This window comes from Heterodontus francisci, chromosome 26, assembly GCF_036365525.1.
Source record: "Heterodontus francisci isolate sHetFra1 chromosome 26, sHetFra1.hap1, whole genome shotgun sequence".
Classification (NCBI taxonomy): Eukaryota; Metazoa; Chordata; class Chondrichthyes; order Heterodontiformes; family Heterodontidae; genus Heterodontus; species Heterodontus francisci.
The window spans coordinates 36,331,839-36,347,758 of NC_090396.1; positions in this window are offsets into that span (position 1 = coordinate 36,331,839).

The following is a 15,920-nucleotide window of genomic DNA, read 5'->3' on the forward strand; positions in this document are numbered from 1 at the left end:
ACTCGCGGATGCTCCACAGCGTTTCCAGACGCCTTTCCAGCTCTGAAACCCGAGCTTCCAGGAGCTGCAGCTGGACACACTTCCTGCACACATGCTGGTCCCGGGGACTGGAAATATTCCCGGATTTCCACACGCAGCAAGACGAGCAAACCACGGCTTCAAGCTCTCCTGCCATGACTAAACCCTTTAAATTTAAAACTTTAGAAGATTATAATTTTAAAAAAACAACTAAGTCTTGCTAAAACAATGACTTGCAATTCAATACACTTTGAAAAATACCCACCAGGACTTACTCACCAGTCAGCTGTGCTCTTTGGAGACTCTCAGCTCCCCTCACTCTGAGGACAGGTAGGAAATGAAAGGAGCTCCTCACCGAACTTCCTCAGTCACCAAACTTCCACTTTAACACTCTAATGCAACCAAGTCAGCACTCTAGTGCAAACAAGGTCAGCACTGTAAGATGCCCACTTTTATACTGACTGACTCTAGCCCCTAAAAACTGGTTTAAGCCAATTCTCTAATTTACAAGGTTCAGCTGCAAGCAGAAGTCTGTTTAAAGCTGGTCTAAAACTCACCTTCTCCAACCCAAACAGCAACTGTTAAGTTAATCTGCTAAATAAAAGACAGACTCGACTGAAGATAAAATTAACCCTTAATTATCCTCAGTCACCAAACTTCCACTTTAACATTCTATTGCAACCCAAGTCAGCACTCCAGTGCAAACCATTGAAACATTGAAAACAAACATTACATATCATGCATTTCCAACCACCAACCAAACTTTCAGCCTGCTCCCATTAATGATAACGAAAATAAACATTGTTGCCACCCACCCCAACTATTTTCCTCTTAATGTTCTATTATTATTTTCTGTACAACATTCAAAATATTTTCAGCTCCTATAAGATTTTTTTTAAACTGGCTCAGAAAAGAAATTAAAAGAAAACATTGTTAAAACTGTGGCAGTTTGCAAATTGTCTTACGTCTTAATGACACTGTGTGTATCCACAATTTTCTTAAACAATAGTTTAATTACAGTACTTTTGTAGAGTTAAGGCAGAGAGCTGTGGCACAAGTGATTGCTTCAAATGCTGGCATTATTGTGGTATAGGTAGAAGTCAGGTATGAGTCAGCTTTGACCACCTACGGCAAAAGTGCGAAGAGAAATGCAGACTGGTTTCAATCTCATAATGAAGAGCTGGAACCTGTCATAGCCGCTAAGCGCATTGCACTTTTGAACTACAAGAAAGCCCCCAGCGATTTAACATCCGCAGCACTTAAAGCAGCCAGAAGTACTGCACAAAGAACAGCTAGGCGTTGCGCAAACGACTACTGGCAACACCTATGCAGTCATATTCAGCTGGCCTCAGACACCGGAAACATCAGAGGAATGTATGATGGCATGAAGAGAGCTCTTGGGCCAACCATCAAGAAGATCACCCCCCTCAAATCTAAATCGGGGGACATAATCACTGACCAACGCAAACAGATGGACCGCTGGGTTGAGCACTACTTAGAACTGTACTCCAGGGAGAATGCTGTCACTGAGACTGCCCTCAATGCAGCCCAGCCTCTACCAGTCATGGATGAGCTGGACATACAGCCAACCAAATCGGAACTCAGTGATGCCATTGATTCCCTAGCCAGCGGAAAAGCCCCTGGGAAGGACAGCATTACCCCTGAAATAATCAAGAGTGCCAAGCCTGCTATACTCTCAGCACTACATGAACTGCTATGCCTGTGCTGGGACGAGGGAGCAGTACCCCAGGACATGCGCGATGCCAACATCATCACCCTCTATAAAAACAAAGGTGACCGCGGTGACTGCAACAACTACCGTGGAATCTCCCTGCTCAGCATAGTGGGGAAAGTCTTTGCTCGAGTCGCTCTGAACAGGCTCCAGAAGCTGGCCGAGCGCGTCTACCCTGAGGCACAGTGTGGCTTTCGTGCAGAGAGATCGACTATTGACATGCTGTTCTCCCTTCGTCAGATACAGGAGAAATGCCGTGAACAACAGATGCCCCTCTACATTGCTTTCATTGATCTCACCAAAGCCTTTGACCTCGTCAGCAGACGTGGTCTCTACAGACTACTAGAAAAGATCGGATGTCCACCAAAGCTACTAAGTATCATCACCTCATTCCATGACAATATGAAAGGCACAATTCAACATGGTGGCTCCTCATCAGAGCCCTTTCCTATCCTGAGTGGTGTGAAACAGGGCTGTGTTCTCGCACCCACACTTTTTGGGATTTTCTTCTCCCTGCTGCTTTCACATGCGTTCAAATCCTCTGAAGAAGGAATTTTCCTCCACACAAGATCAGGGGGCAGGTTGTTCAACCTTGCCCGTCTAAGAGCGAAGTCCAAAGTACGGAAAGTCCTCATCAGAGAACTCCTCTTTGCTGACGATGCTGCTTTAACATCTCACACTGAAGAATGCCTGCAGAGTCTCATCGACAGGTTTGCGTCTGCCTGCAATGAATTTGGCCTAACCATCAGCCTCAAGAAAACGAACATCATGGGGCAGGATGTCAGAAATGCTCCATCCATCAATATTGGCGACCACGCTCTGGAAGTGGTTCAAGAGTTCACCTACCTAGGCTCAACTATCACCAGTAACCTGTCTCTAGATGCAGAAATCAACAAGCGCATGGGTAAGGCTTCCACTGCTATGTTCAGACTGGCCAAGAGAGTGTGGGAAAATGGCGCACTGACACGGAACACAAAAGTCCGAGTGTATCAGGCCTGTGTCCTCAGTACCTTGCTCTACGGCAGCGAGGCCTGGACAACGTATGCCAGCCAAGAGCGACGTCTCAATTCATTCCATCTTCGCTGCCTTCGGAGAATACTTGGCATCAGGTGGCAGGACTATATCTCCAACACAGAAGTCCTTGAAGCGGCCAACATCCCCAGCTTATACACACTACTGAGTCAGCGGCGCTTGAGATGGCTTGGCCATGTGAGCCGCATGGAAGATGGCAGGATCCCCAAAGACACATTGTACAGCGAGCTCGCCACTGGTATCAGACCCACCGGCCGTCCATGTCTCCGTTATAAAGACGTCTGCAAACGCGACATGAAATCGTGTGACATTGATCACAAGTCGTGGGAGTCAGTTGCCAGCATTCGCCAGAGCTGGCGGGCAGCCATAAAGACAGGGCTAAATTGTGGCGAGTCGAAGAGACTTAGTAGTTGGCAGGAAAAAAGACAGAGGCGCAAGGGGAGAGCCAACTGTGCAACAGCCCCAACAAACAAATTTCTCTGCAGCACCTGTGGAAGAGCCTGTCACTCCAGAATTGGCCTTTATAGCCACTCCAGGCGCTGCTTCACAAACCACTGACCACCTCCAGGCGCGTATCCATTGTCTCTCGAGATAAGGAGGCCCAAAAGAGGTAGAAGGAGCAAATCTGCGCATTGAAGAAATATTCTAGTGACAACCAGATATTTTGGCTGCTGCTTTCTCCCTTTTGCTGGGAAACTGCTCCACAGTTTATGTGGAATGACTTTCTCAGCAAAGGGGTAACACTGCAATTGTTAAGTGGCACTTTTGAAATTATCTCTTTAGTGTAAACGCTTTAAAAAACCATTAACTTTTCTCTAATGACAGATTTGCATTAAAGGATAAGATAGTGTGAAATTGGCTCATTGAACCTGATATGGTTTGCTTTATTGGGTGGCAGTAGCAGGAGGTTGCTGTTTGAATATTCAGTCATTCAATTTCGGGCATTGCTCAAATATTTGTCAAATTTTCTTTGTTCATTTTGTCATTGCAGTATTCGTTAAAAGCATATATCTTGTAATCCTAGTACAAAGAGCCCTAATAAAACTGAAGATAATGGGAATCAGGGGGACAACTTTCCATAAGTTGTAGTCATACTTAGCAGAAGGAAGATTGGTGTGGTTGTTGGAGGCCTATCATCCTACCCCCAGTGTAGCGCTGCAGGAGCTCCTCAGGGCAGTGTCCTTGGCCCAAACATCTTTAGCTTTATCAATGATCTTCTCTTCTTCGCTGATGATTGCAGTGTTCAGTTCCATGTGCAATTCCCCCAAAAATGAAGCAATCCGTACCTACATGCAGCAAGACCTGGACAACATTCAGGCTTGGGCTGATAAGTGGAAAGTAACATTCGTACCACACAAGTGCCAGGCAATGACCATTTCCAACAAGAGAGAGTCCAACCATCTACCCTTGAGACATTCAATGGCATTACCATTGTCAAATTCCCTACCTTCAATATCCTGGGGGTCATCATTAACTGGAAACTTAACTGGACCAGCCACATTGAATCATCTCCAAAGCCTCTTCACCACTTACACAGCACAAGTCAGTGATGGAATACCCTGAATTGCCTGGATGAGTGCAAATCCAACAGCACTAAAGAAGATCAACATCATCCAGGACAAAACAGTTCACTTGATTGGCTTCCCACCCATACCCTTAACCATTCCCTCCCTCCACCACTTACACAAGGCTGCAGTGTGTGCCATCTAGGCAATGCAATGCAGCATTTGCAAAGGCTTCTCTGACAGAACCTCCAAACCTTGCAACCTCTACCACCTCTACCACCTAGAACAACAAGGGCAGCAGGCACAATGAAACACCACCACCTTCAAGTTCCCCTCCAAATTACACAACATCTTGACTTGGAAATATATCACTATTCCTTCATCTTTGCTGGATCAAAATCCTGGAACTCCCAACCTAAGGGCACTGGAGTACCTTTAGTACGCAGATTGCAGATGTTCAAGAAGGTGGCTCACCAGCACCTTCTCAAGGGCAATTAGGGATAGGCAATAAATGTTGCCCTTGCCAGTGATGCCCACATCCTGTGCATGAATAAATAAAAATATGGCTTAACTCTCCCCAAACCTCCTTGACTCATTCTTATGGTTTGCATTGTTGTAGTTGTTTAACATACTCATACCTACTAATTGAGTGATTGATCGAATAACTAACAGCTCCAGTCAAAATTGTTCATATAATCTAAGCGTTCTGAAAGCATAATGTACACAAATGAGTCACTACCCAAGCAAAATTTCCATTGAAACAGTGTCTAATCAAGTGATTTGGATTGTGCTGTGATTTATAATAGGAATGCGTAGAAATAGTTTGGAGTCTTACAGACAGGTTCAATAGATTTTGTCTGAGATTTCCAAATCTTCAGACTGGTATAATCCTCTTTTGAATATTAATTCACAATTTAGGGCACTGCTCAAATAGTTGGCAAATTTTCATTGTTCATTTTATATATGTTATATGCCTTCATGACAAATACCTTGTAAGCATAGATTAACTATCCTAATCCTCTTTCCTGCCTTCTTTGGTAGTTACATAATCATTCTCAGCCTTGACATTGAAATTGCAGATCATGAGCTACACATTATCCAGATGTATTCTTGTAACACTGATTAAAGGAGCTGTGAGTAGTATAACTGTGGCATGCTGATGGTACAGTAGAAGCTTGAACATAAATGGTTTGAAATTCCAAGATCGGCATAATTTTCAAATGAAGTGTTTGAGTTCAGAGGCTTTGAATGTCCATAAACTTTGTCTGAAATATTGGCCCAGATTTTGCGATGGTAATAATATCAAAAATTTTAGTGTTCGCCATCATGTCTCCTCTGAAACTGGCAGCCACCTCTGGAGTCTGTTCTTTGGCCTCCTAGTCTCGAGAGACAATGGGTATGCGCCTGGAGGTGGTCAGTGGTTTGTGAAGCAGCGCCTGGAGTGGCTATAAAGGACAATTCTAGAGTGGCTATAAAGGCCAATTCTAGAGTGACAGACTCCTCCACAGGCGCTGCAGATGAAATTGGTTGTCGGGGCTGTTACACAGTTGGCTCTCCTTGCGCTTCTGTCTTTTTTCCTGCCAACAGCTAAGTCTCTTTGACTCGTCACTCTGTAGCCCCGCCTTTATGGCTGTCCGCCAGCTTTGGCGATTACGGACAACTGACTCCCACGACTTTTGATCAATGTCACAGGACTTCATGTCGCGTTTGCAGACGTCTTTAAAGCGGAGACATGGACGGCCGGTGGGTCTGATACCAGTGACGAGCTCGCTGTATAATGTGTCCTTGGGGATCCTGCCATCTTCCATGCGGCTCACATGGCCAAGCCATCTCAAGCGCCGCTGACTCAGTAGTGTGTATATGCTGGGGATGTTGGCTGCCTCGAGGACTTCTGCGTTTTAGATACGGTCCTGCCACCTGATGCCAAGGATTCTCTTGAGGCAGCGAAGATGGAATGAATTGAGACGTCGCTCTTGGCTGACATATGTTGTCCAGGCCTCGCTGTCATAGAGCAAGGTACTGAGGACACAGGCTTGATACACTTGGACTTTTGTCTCCGTGTCAGTGCGCCATTTTCTCACACTCTCTTGGCCAGTCTGGACATAGGAGCGGACGCCTTTCCCATGCGCTTGTTGATTTCTGCATCGAGAGACAGGTTACTGGTGATAGTTGAGCCTAGGTAGGTGAACTCTTGAACCACTTCCAGAGCGTGGTCACCGATATTGATGGATGGAGCATTTCTGACATCCTGTCCCATGATGTTCGTTTTCTTGAGGCTGATGGTTCGGCCAAATTCATTGCAGGCAGCCGCAATCCTGTCGATGAGTCTCTGCAGAGACTCTGGAGTCCGTACATGCGCAATTAAGCACGGAAATCCAGAAGTTGCTGTCAATGATTCTATGCTTCTCCATAGGATGCACTGTTGAAGTCCCTGCAGATCATAATAATTGAATTGACAAGAATTTTCCTTTTCCTTATTATTCTTGCTGTAAAAATACCTTATATAAGGTGTAACTGGGTTTCAAATAGTATAATGGTAAGTTCATAACTACTGATGAAAAACCTTTCTGGTCCTGAAAAATTAATTTTATATTTTTTTTTTAGAGATACAGCACTGAAACAGGCCCTTCGGCCCACCGAGTCTGTGCCGACCATCAACCACCCATTTATACTAATCCTACACTAATCCCATATTCCTACCACATCCCCACCTGTCCCTATATTTCCACCTACCTATACTAGGGGCAATTTATAATGGCCAATTTACCTATCACCTGCAAGTCTTTGGCTGTGGGAGGAAACCGGAGCACCCGGAGGAAACCCACGCAGACACAGGGAGAACTTGCAAACTCCACACAGGCAGCACCCAGAATTGAACCCGGGTCCCTGGAGCTGTGAGGCTGCGGTGCTAACCACTGCGCCACTGTGCCGCCCCATTTGTGGAATGTCAAATTGCTTCATTATGATAAAAATGTCCACATATTTTTAAAATAATTTTTTTGAAGTTATGCAATTTCAGCTTCTACCTTAATCCCATGTGTGTGCCCCAATCTTTATTTTGTTTCTGTAAAATTATATTAAAAAATGTAGGATAATCAGTGTTTTTAACTTCCTAGTTTGCTATCTGTGAGAATTCTTCAATGCAATTGGCTGCTTACCTTCCTTGATGACATCACTTTGCTGGACACCTGGAGATTCCCTTGACTTCACGCCAGATTCAAATTAATGTTGAGAATGGTGAGACCCACACCACAGAGATCATTCAATCTTTGTGGGCATATTTCGTTGAGGTCATTGGTGAGTGCCATCAGTTCATCGCTGACCGCAAAAGGCAGCCCATTAGTTTTGACTGAAGTAATTAGAAAACTATTTTTCAGCTGTGCTGTTAAGGAAAGATTCTGAAAATTCCCTTTCCGCAGCTTCAGGTTATGAAATCTTTTTGTTCCCCACCCTTCTGTCAAGAAGTCCCTTCAATGGGATATACTATGGCTATTTCCTTATGTATCCTTATGATGGAGGCAGAACAGAACAGGAACAAGATAAATAAAGGAAGTGCGAGAACTACACAGGATGAAGCATCACCAAAGGAACAAAGAACAAAGAACAGTACAGCACAGGAACAGGCCATTCGGCCCTCCAAGCCTGCGCCGATCTTGATGCCCGCCTAATCTAAAACCTTCTGCACTTCCGGGGTCCGTATCCCTCTATTCCCATCCTATTCATGTATTTGTCAAGATGCCTCTTAAACGTCTCTATGGTACCTGCTTCCACCACCTCCCCCGGCAACAAGTTCCAGGCACTCACCACCCTCTGTGTAAAGAACTTGCCTCGCACATCCCCTCTAAACTTTGCCCCTCTCACCTTAAACCTATGTCCCCTAGTAAGTATGACACTGCCACCCTGGGAAAAAGCTTCTGACTATCCACTCTGTCCATGCCGCTCATAACTTTGTAAACCTCTATCATGTCGCCCCTCCACCTCCGTCGTTCCAGTGAAAACAATCCGAGTTTATCCAACCTCTCCTCATAGCTAATGCCCTCCGGACCAGGCAACATCCTGGTAAACCTCTTCTGTACCCTCTCCAAAGCTTCCACATCCTTCTGGTAGTGTGGCGACCAGAATTGCACGCAATATTCTAAGTGTGGCCGAACTAAAGTTCTGTACAGCTGCAGCATGATTTGCCAATTTTTATACTCTATGCCCTGACCGATGAAGGCAAGCATGCCGTATTCCTTCTTGACTACCTTATCCACCTGCGTTGCCACTTTCAGTGACCTGTGGACCTGTACGCCTAGATCTCTCTCTGCCTGTCAGGAGAACAGCTAGGTGGTACCCTTTCACCAGAAACTATAGATCACGCTGCTTCCTTGAAAATATATCAGAAGAGATCTACTGAAGGAGGCAACAGTTCACTAAGGAGACATAGAAGTAACTGTGTTTCTCATTGTAAGCTAATGTCCAAACACCCTCCCAAACACAAGAAACAAAAAAAAACATATTTTGAAACACTGGACTTTATATCACAATGATTTGACTGTGCATATATATGTTTACAACAGGCTTTTCTTTTTACCTCTCTACATACCCTGGCGCCTCTCTGTGCTGTTTTTAAACCTATCCTGTCAGCCTTGCCTCAGTAATGGCATTTGCCTCTGAGTGAGGCATTGTAGGTTCAAGCCCCACTTCAGAGACTGAGCAATCTAGGCTGACACTTCAGTGCAAGACTAAGGGAGTGCTGCATTGTCAGAATTTCTGTCTTTTGGCCAATGCTCCACCTACCTTCCCAGGTTTGCAGAAAAATGTCCCATGACACCGAGAAAAAGAGGCAAGTTCTCCAGTTGTCCTGGTCAATATTTATCCTTTCAAAGTGGATTTCTTCCTATGGTATTGTTGCAACATAGAATTGTTAATCCAGTAACACTAACTTCCATGAGATTCTGACCCAAGTGGTTTTGGACAAGTTTGATATATATTGACCAATAACAGCATTGTTCTTATACAACTGTTCTACAGTATTACATTAAATGAGAAGCAATTACAGAGCATATTTCAAGGTGGTCAGACTTGACTTTCTTGGATTGCCATCAAGGCAATGGACTTCCAAATGCACTGTAAAGGATTCCTGTGAGACAAGAAGCTCACATGCAATGCAACAGCCAAGTCCATCCAAAAACTGTATCCAAAATGCTTGGTGGGTTTTTGACTGCTGAGTACAAACAGCTCATCCTTCCTGCCTATATCTCCATTAGGAGGACCTTCAAGTCAAGCTTCCTGAAGTTTGCTGTTCCTCTCTTCAATCTTACTATCATTCTTCTCACCCAGTTTGCTTTCTTCCTCCAGTGCTACCATTTGTATCCTTCTGCTGTTGCACCACATCTCCACCTCTCCTTGAGCAGTGCATGTGACCTCCTTGACAGCCAGGATTCCAGTACAGTGCAGGAAAAAGTTTAACAACTTAGTCAGAAGAACCAAGGTAAGTTTCCTGTTCCCCTGATCCATCCTTACAGTCTTGTTATGTGTGTGGCAATCTTTTATTCATTACCTCCATGGTGTTTTAGGACAGAACTCTGAAACATTCACCCAACTTGAATCAATAGCTACCTACAAATGTACCTTCCTTCAAAGTGTGCCATACATAATCAAGCCTCCCTAATTCACCACATCTGTCTTTTTCTTTCTGTCCCTACTTTAATTTTCTGATAGAATGTTGTAACAAAAAGACACCATTTTCCAGCTGCATTCTCTAAACCCCTATTTGACAACCAGTCATGGTGTAAGTGGGGCTTAACTCACACTTTTCATTTCTTTCTCGCCTTCCTGGTCTACTTGAGGCAGCACAGCCTGATTTACACAGCTTGCGCTACTCTCAGTATGCTAATCTGATCTCACAATTATTTATTTTATTTATTCCTGAGATGTAAGCATTGCTGGCAAGGCAAGTATTTGTTGCCCATCCCAAATTTCCCTTGAGAAGGTAGTGGTGAGCCACCTTCTTGAACTGCTGCAGTCCATGTGGTGTAGGTACAATCACAATGCTGTTCGCGAGTTCCAGGATTTTGACACAGTGACAGTGCAGGAATGACGGTACGTTTCCAAGACAGTGTGTGACTTGAGGGGAACTTCCAGTGCTGTTGTTCCCATACACCTGCTGCCCTTATTCTTCTGGGTGGTAAAGGTCACAGGTATGGAAGGTGTGTCGAAGGAGCCTTGGCAAGTTCTTGCAGTGCATCTTGTTGATAGTATAGACTGCTGCCACTGTGCGCTGGTGGTGGAGAGAGTGAATGTTTAAGGTGTGAATGGGGTGCTGATCATGCAGGCTGTGGGAGGGTGCCAAGCTTCTTGAGTGTTGTTGGAGCTGCATGCATGCAGGTAAGTCACACTCCTGACTTGTGCCTTGTAGATGGTGAACAGGCTTTGAGGACTCAGGAGGTGAAATACTCGCTGCAGAATTCCCAACCTCTGACTTGCTCTTGTAGTCACAGCATTTATGTGGCTGGTCCAGTTAAGCTTCTGGTCAATGGTGACCCCCAGGATGTTAATGGTAGGGGATTTAGCGACAATAATGCTGTTGAATGCCAAGGGGAGATGGTTAGATTCCTTCTTGTTGGAGATGGTTATTGCCTAGCACTTGTGTGGTTCGAATGTTGCTTGCCGCTCATCAGTTCATGGAGGCATCAGCACTGTAACATCATGGTAAGTGTAACTTTCACCCTGCCTCACTTCTGGTAGCTCAATGGTGATGTTGGAATTTAAGGCCCAAAGGGTCTGTTTCTGATTATGTTTAATATTTTTAGCCTCGGCTTTCCACGCCTCCACACACATCGCTGGCTGTATTTCTAGTCTCTGAGTTATTTACATTTAGGAGGTGGGCTCCCCACCTCTGTCATGGAATTACTCCAGTTTGGGATAGCATACTTGGTGTGGCAGCAACAGGTAAGCTGTTCTGACCTGATTCACCCACCACTTTTTCAAAGGAGGGCGATACATCTCCCCAGCAAATAGATGAATATATAGTCTGTCATTGGGCCACTAGGTAACATAAACACAATTCAAATATAAATTCAATTATTCCAGTGTATATTATTTTTATCACAAGGTAAAAATGATGGTACATGGATTAGAACTTTGTCCTTGGGACAAATCTAGCCCAGACTGAACCTTCTACTGAATGTAAGGTAAAATGCTTTGGACAATGTGCTCTGCTGAATTTGGGATTCAGCAACATTTTTGGGAAAAGTAGAGGGAATGTTATTCTATAACTGGCTGTGCTATACCTGATTTGAGAATGTTTACTGGTGAAATTGGAATGTATTCTATTTAGCCAACACTAACATTCTTTGATATGATCCCAAATGAAAACAACAACCTGGTTCTGTGACTTGAAGCACAGATACCAGCATCTTTCCCATAATAATTATAAAATGTATTGTTGTGAACACTCTGTTTCTCATGTGTCAGGATTAACTCATTTCCTTAGTCCATCTGAAGTTGTCTAAATTCAATAGCTTTGAATTCAGGTCACTGACCTGAAACGTTAACTCTGCTTCTTTTTCCACAGATGCTGCCAGACCTGCTAAGTGGTTCCAGCATTTCTTGTATAGAATAGGGTAATTCAGACAATCTCAGGACCCAATCTGGAATGGATTTGATGGGTCGAATTGCCTCCTTCTGTGCTGTAAATGATTCTATGACTCTAATCCTATCCATGACTATGCAAGCATGTTCAACAGTTGTGTTTCTTGAGGATCTAGTAGTATAAAAGCAGTTTTAGTTGTTTATTTAATGGCCTATGGCAACTCACTTTACACAAAACTCCTTTCAATTTTTGGGTATAAATTGGTCTTGGAAGGTGGTGCAAACTGGCTAACATCGGATCACCTGTCTGTTATACGCAGAGCCTGATATTTAGTTCCACTGCAGAACTGATAGACCCCAACATATTAGGATTTTCACTCCACATTTAGAGGCACAGTGGCATGAATGCCAGCCCCAACTATTACCAAGATTGCTCCAGGTGTTGGTATAAATGCTATGCCAGTCCGGTGTAATTTACCAGGTTATCAAACCATTATGATATGCAGTAAAGCCGATCTTTAGAAATAGCTATTAATCTGAGTTTGACACTTAGGCTGCAAAATGTGACTCCATAGTGTGTTATGATGATACTTGTATATTTTTTTGTAAAGTTTTTTTTGAGTACTCATGTATTTTAGAAATATGGACATTGTTTATTTTGGGAAAACTGAAAGGGATTCCATGGATGTTTTTTTCACTGGGGTCATCAGAAGGTCTTTTGGACTTGGTTTGTAAACAACCTTTACAGGAGGCCACCTATCACCAATTAAGATAAATAAACAACAGGAACCTTAGACTAAGGGGAGATATTTACAGAGAAGTGACAGTTCAAGATTTATAAGGGTCAGAAGGTTTGACTCTTGAGATATTGTTTTTAGTTTTATTTTGGACAGTGTGTTGGGGTGTGAGCTGCTTTGAAGGCAGTTGGAGAAAACCAGCCAAGAGAGCAGTCACCATCAATACCCTCTTCCATCTCTTTGAAAAGCCTGCCACCTTTTCCATCTCTTTGAGAAGCTCTTTGAAGCGAGTGTAAGAAATAGAAAAATTGATGCTGCATTCTTCCTGAAAGGCCTGCCAGAAACCTCTGTTCCTGCATTTCTCCTGGAAAGCCTGCCAAACTGATATTCAATGTCACCTGAAAAGAACTGTTCTAGAAAGATCCCAGTGACAGTCCTACACAGATTTGGGACACCAAACCAAGAAGGGACAACTGACATCTTTCCATATTTTTTTCTTCAAGAATTAGCAAGTATTTGGCCAACGTATTTTTTTTGTCTTTTTTGTAACAGCCCTAAAGAGAAAAATCTCTGTTTTTTGGTTAACTGGTGTATGTGTGTGTAAGTATGTGTGTGAGGGGCTAAAGTAAAAGGGTAAAAGGGAACTTTCAATTTTTCAATCTGTGTGTTAATGCTTTGCTTCACTATTGGTTCAGTCTTGTTTGATAATAAATTGATAATTTTGTTGTTTATTAAAGAAACCTGGTTGGTGTATTTTACTCTGGGATAAAAACACAGTCCATGATTGACTATCGGTTACTAGGTAAACATTTAAATATATGTTGTGACCTGTGGAGAAGTGGAACTAGAAAAACAATGCACTCCTCCCGCCTCAGTCGTAACATATAACTGGGAGGTCTGTCTGGAATAACCCAATACCAACGACGTACAAATATAAGTGGGGTAATAATAATGGAAAAGAGGAAAAGTTAAAAAAACAGGTTTCTTGTGCATTAGAATAAAGTTTACACTGCAGGAATGTCTGTGTCAGTTGCTAATACCTTTCTGGGGAAGGAGGATGTATCCCTGAGTGATTTGAGAAACTTAACCAAGGCTAGGCTAAAGGATTTGACAGAATTGTTGGTATTAGAGTTCAAACCAGGAGCTAAGAAAGCAGACATAATTGTAGTAATCGCACAGCATTTGCAATTAGAAGGAGAAGAAGGCAAACCACATGGTAGTACAATTGAATTAGTTAAAATTCAGTTGCAGATCAGGCAGCTTGAACGTTACAAAATATAATTGGAAAAACTTGAGCTTGAATTTCAAAGAGAATATGAAAGAGAAGGAAGGGAATTTGAATTTTAAAAAATGGAACTAAGTCAAAGGAGTGTCTTGAGTCCAGTGAAAATTCTGGTGGGGAAAGATCTGACTCCAGCCCAGGACCCAATGGACAGCTGTTTAAATTTGTACAAGCCCTCCCAAAATTTGAGGAAAGGGACGTAGAGGCATTTTAATTTCTTTTGAAAATATATCCGGACAGATGAAGTGGCCAAAGAAAGCTGGGCTGTGCTTATGCAAAGCAGATTGATGGACAGAGCTTATTTTATGCCATACTTTATGAGGAGGCTTCCGCCCATTATGTGATGGCAAAAAAGGCTATTTTTGCTGCTTATGAGTTGGTCCCTGAAGCTTAGCGGCAGAAAGTTTGGAACCTCTGGAGACAGTCTGGAATTTGAGAGGATAAAGCAAATTAATTTTGATAATTGAATGTGGGAACTAAAAGTATAGGCCACGTATGAGAACCTCAGGGAACTAATTTTCCTGGAAGAATTTAAAAATTCATACTCTCCGTTAGTAAGAACCCTTGTAGAGAACCAGAAAGTTTCAACAGCCAGACTGGCAACGGAAATTGCTGATGATTATGAGCTTGTTTACAAACCCAAGCACTTTGTCTGTCACCCCTACAAACCCGAGAAGGATAGAAGGTGGGAGGGTGAAAGGAAGGTAAGAAGCCAGAGACAGGAAGGGACAGCTGGGAACGCCCTGGGATCTCCTCCTCAGGCCAGCAAAGAAGATGCTGATGGTGGAAGTGAGGTCCCCAAGCCTAAGTGTTACCATTGCCACAAGGTGGGACACCTTCGTGCAGAGTGCTGGAAGTTGAGGGGTAAACCCATGGGACTTATAAGGGTACACAAAACCAATGTCGAGAAAAGGGCCCTGACCGAGAGTACGACAGATCAGGCTGTAGCTCTGACTGCAGCTGTAAAGCCAAGTACTAAAACCACCGTGAGTGCTGGGGTCATGAATAAGATACCTGAGAGTTATAACAAATTCTTGTCAAAAGGAAAAGTAACCCCTTATCCCTCAAGTGAGGCAGGTAAACCTATAGTTATACTTAGGGATACAGGAGCCACCCAAACTCTTTTTCTGGGAAAAGGCATAACTTTTCCACCAGAGAGCACATTGAATGCCAAGGTTTTAGTGTATGGTATCGGCAGGGAGTATATACCCATTCCTTTGTATTGGGTGTACCTAGAGTGTGACCTAATGTCTGCAATGGTAACTGTAGGAGTTGACCATAGTTTGCCTATAGACGGAGTTGACCTATTCCTGAGGAACGATTTAGCTGGAGTGAAGGTAGTAGCTTCTCCAGTAGTCACGGAACAACCAAGTGAAGTTAACAAGACAGAACAGTTGCAGGAAAAGGTTCCAGGAATTTTTCCCTCGTGCAGTGACCCGAGCAATGGCTAATCAAATTCTATTGTCGGAAGTAAAATAGGCACCACAGTAAGATAGTCAAATATCTGAAACTTTCTTTGGAGATCTGGCTAATCCAAAGGAAATGTTCAAATAATCTTCTCTGATCAAGGCTCAGCAAGCTGATCCAGTTAACTTAAATGGCAGAATCGGCTTTAACGGAAGCTGAGACAAAGGGAGTTCCAAAAGGCTACTATATTAAAAATGGGATTCTGATAAGGAAGTGGGACCTGCTCACAGATGTGTGGACGAAAAATGGATGGCTGTTCACCAGATTGTGGTACCACTGGGAAATACTAAGGATAGCTCATGAAATTTCTAAGCGGGACATGTGGGGATCTGGAAAACCCAATCATGTATAAGTCGACAATTTTACTGGCCAGATCTTTCCAAGGACATGGTACAGTTTTGTAAAATGTGCCATATGTGCTAGATTGTGGGAAAACCGCAACCTTCCATAAGACTGGCACCTCTAATTCCCATGCGCATTTTGGGGAACAATTTAGTAGGGTGTTGGTAGACTGTGTAGGACCTTTACCGAAAACAAAAGCTGGACGCCAACATATATTCACTATCATGGAT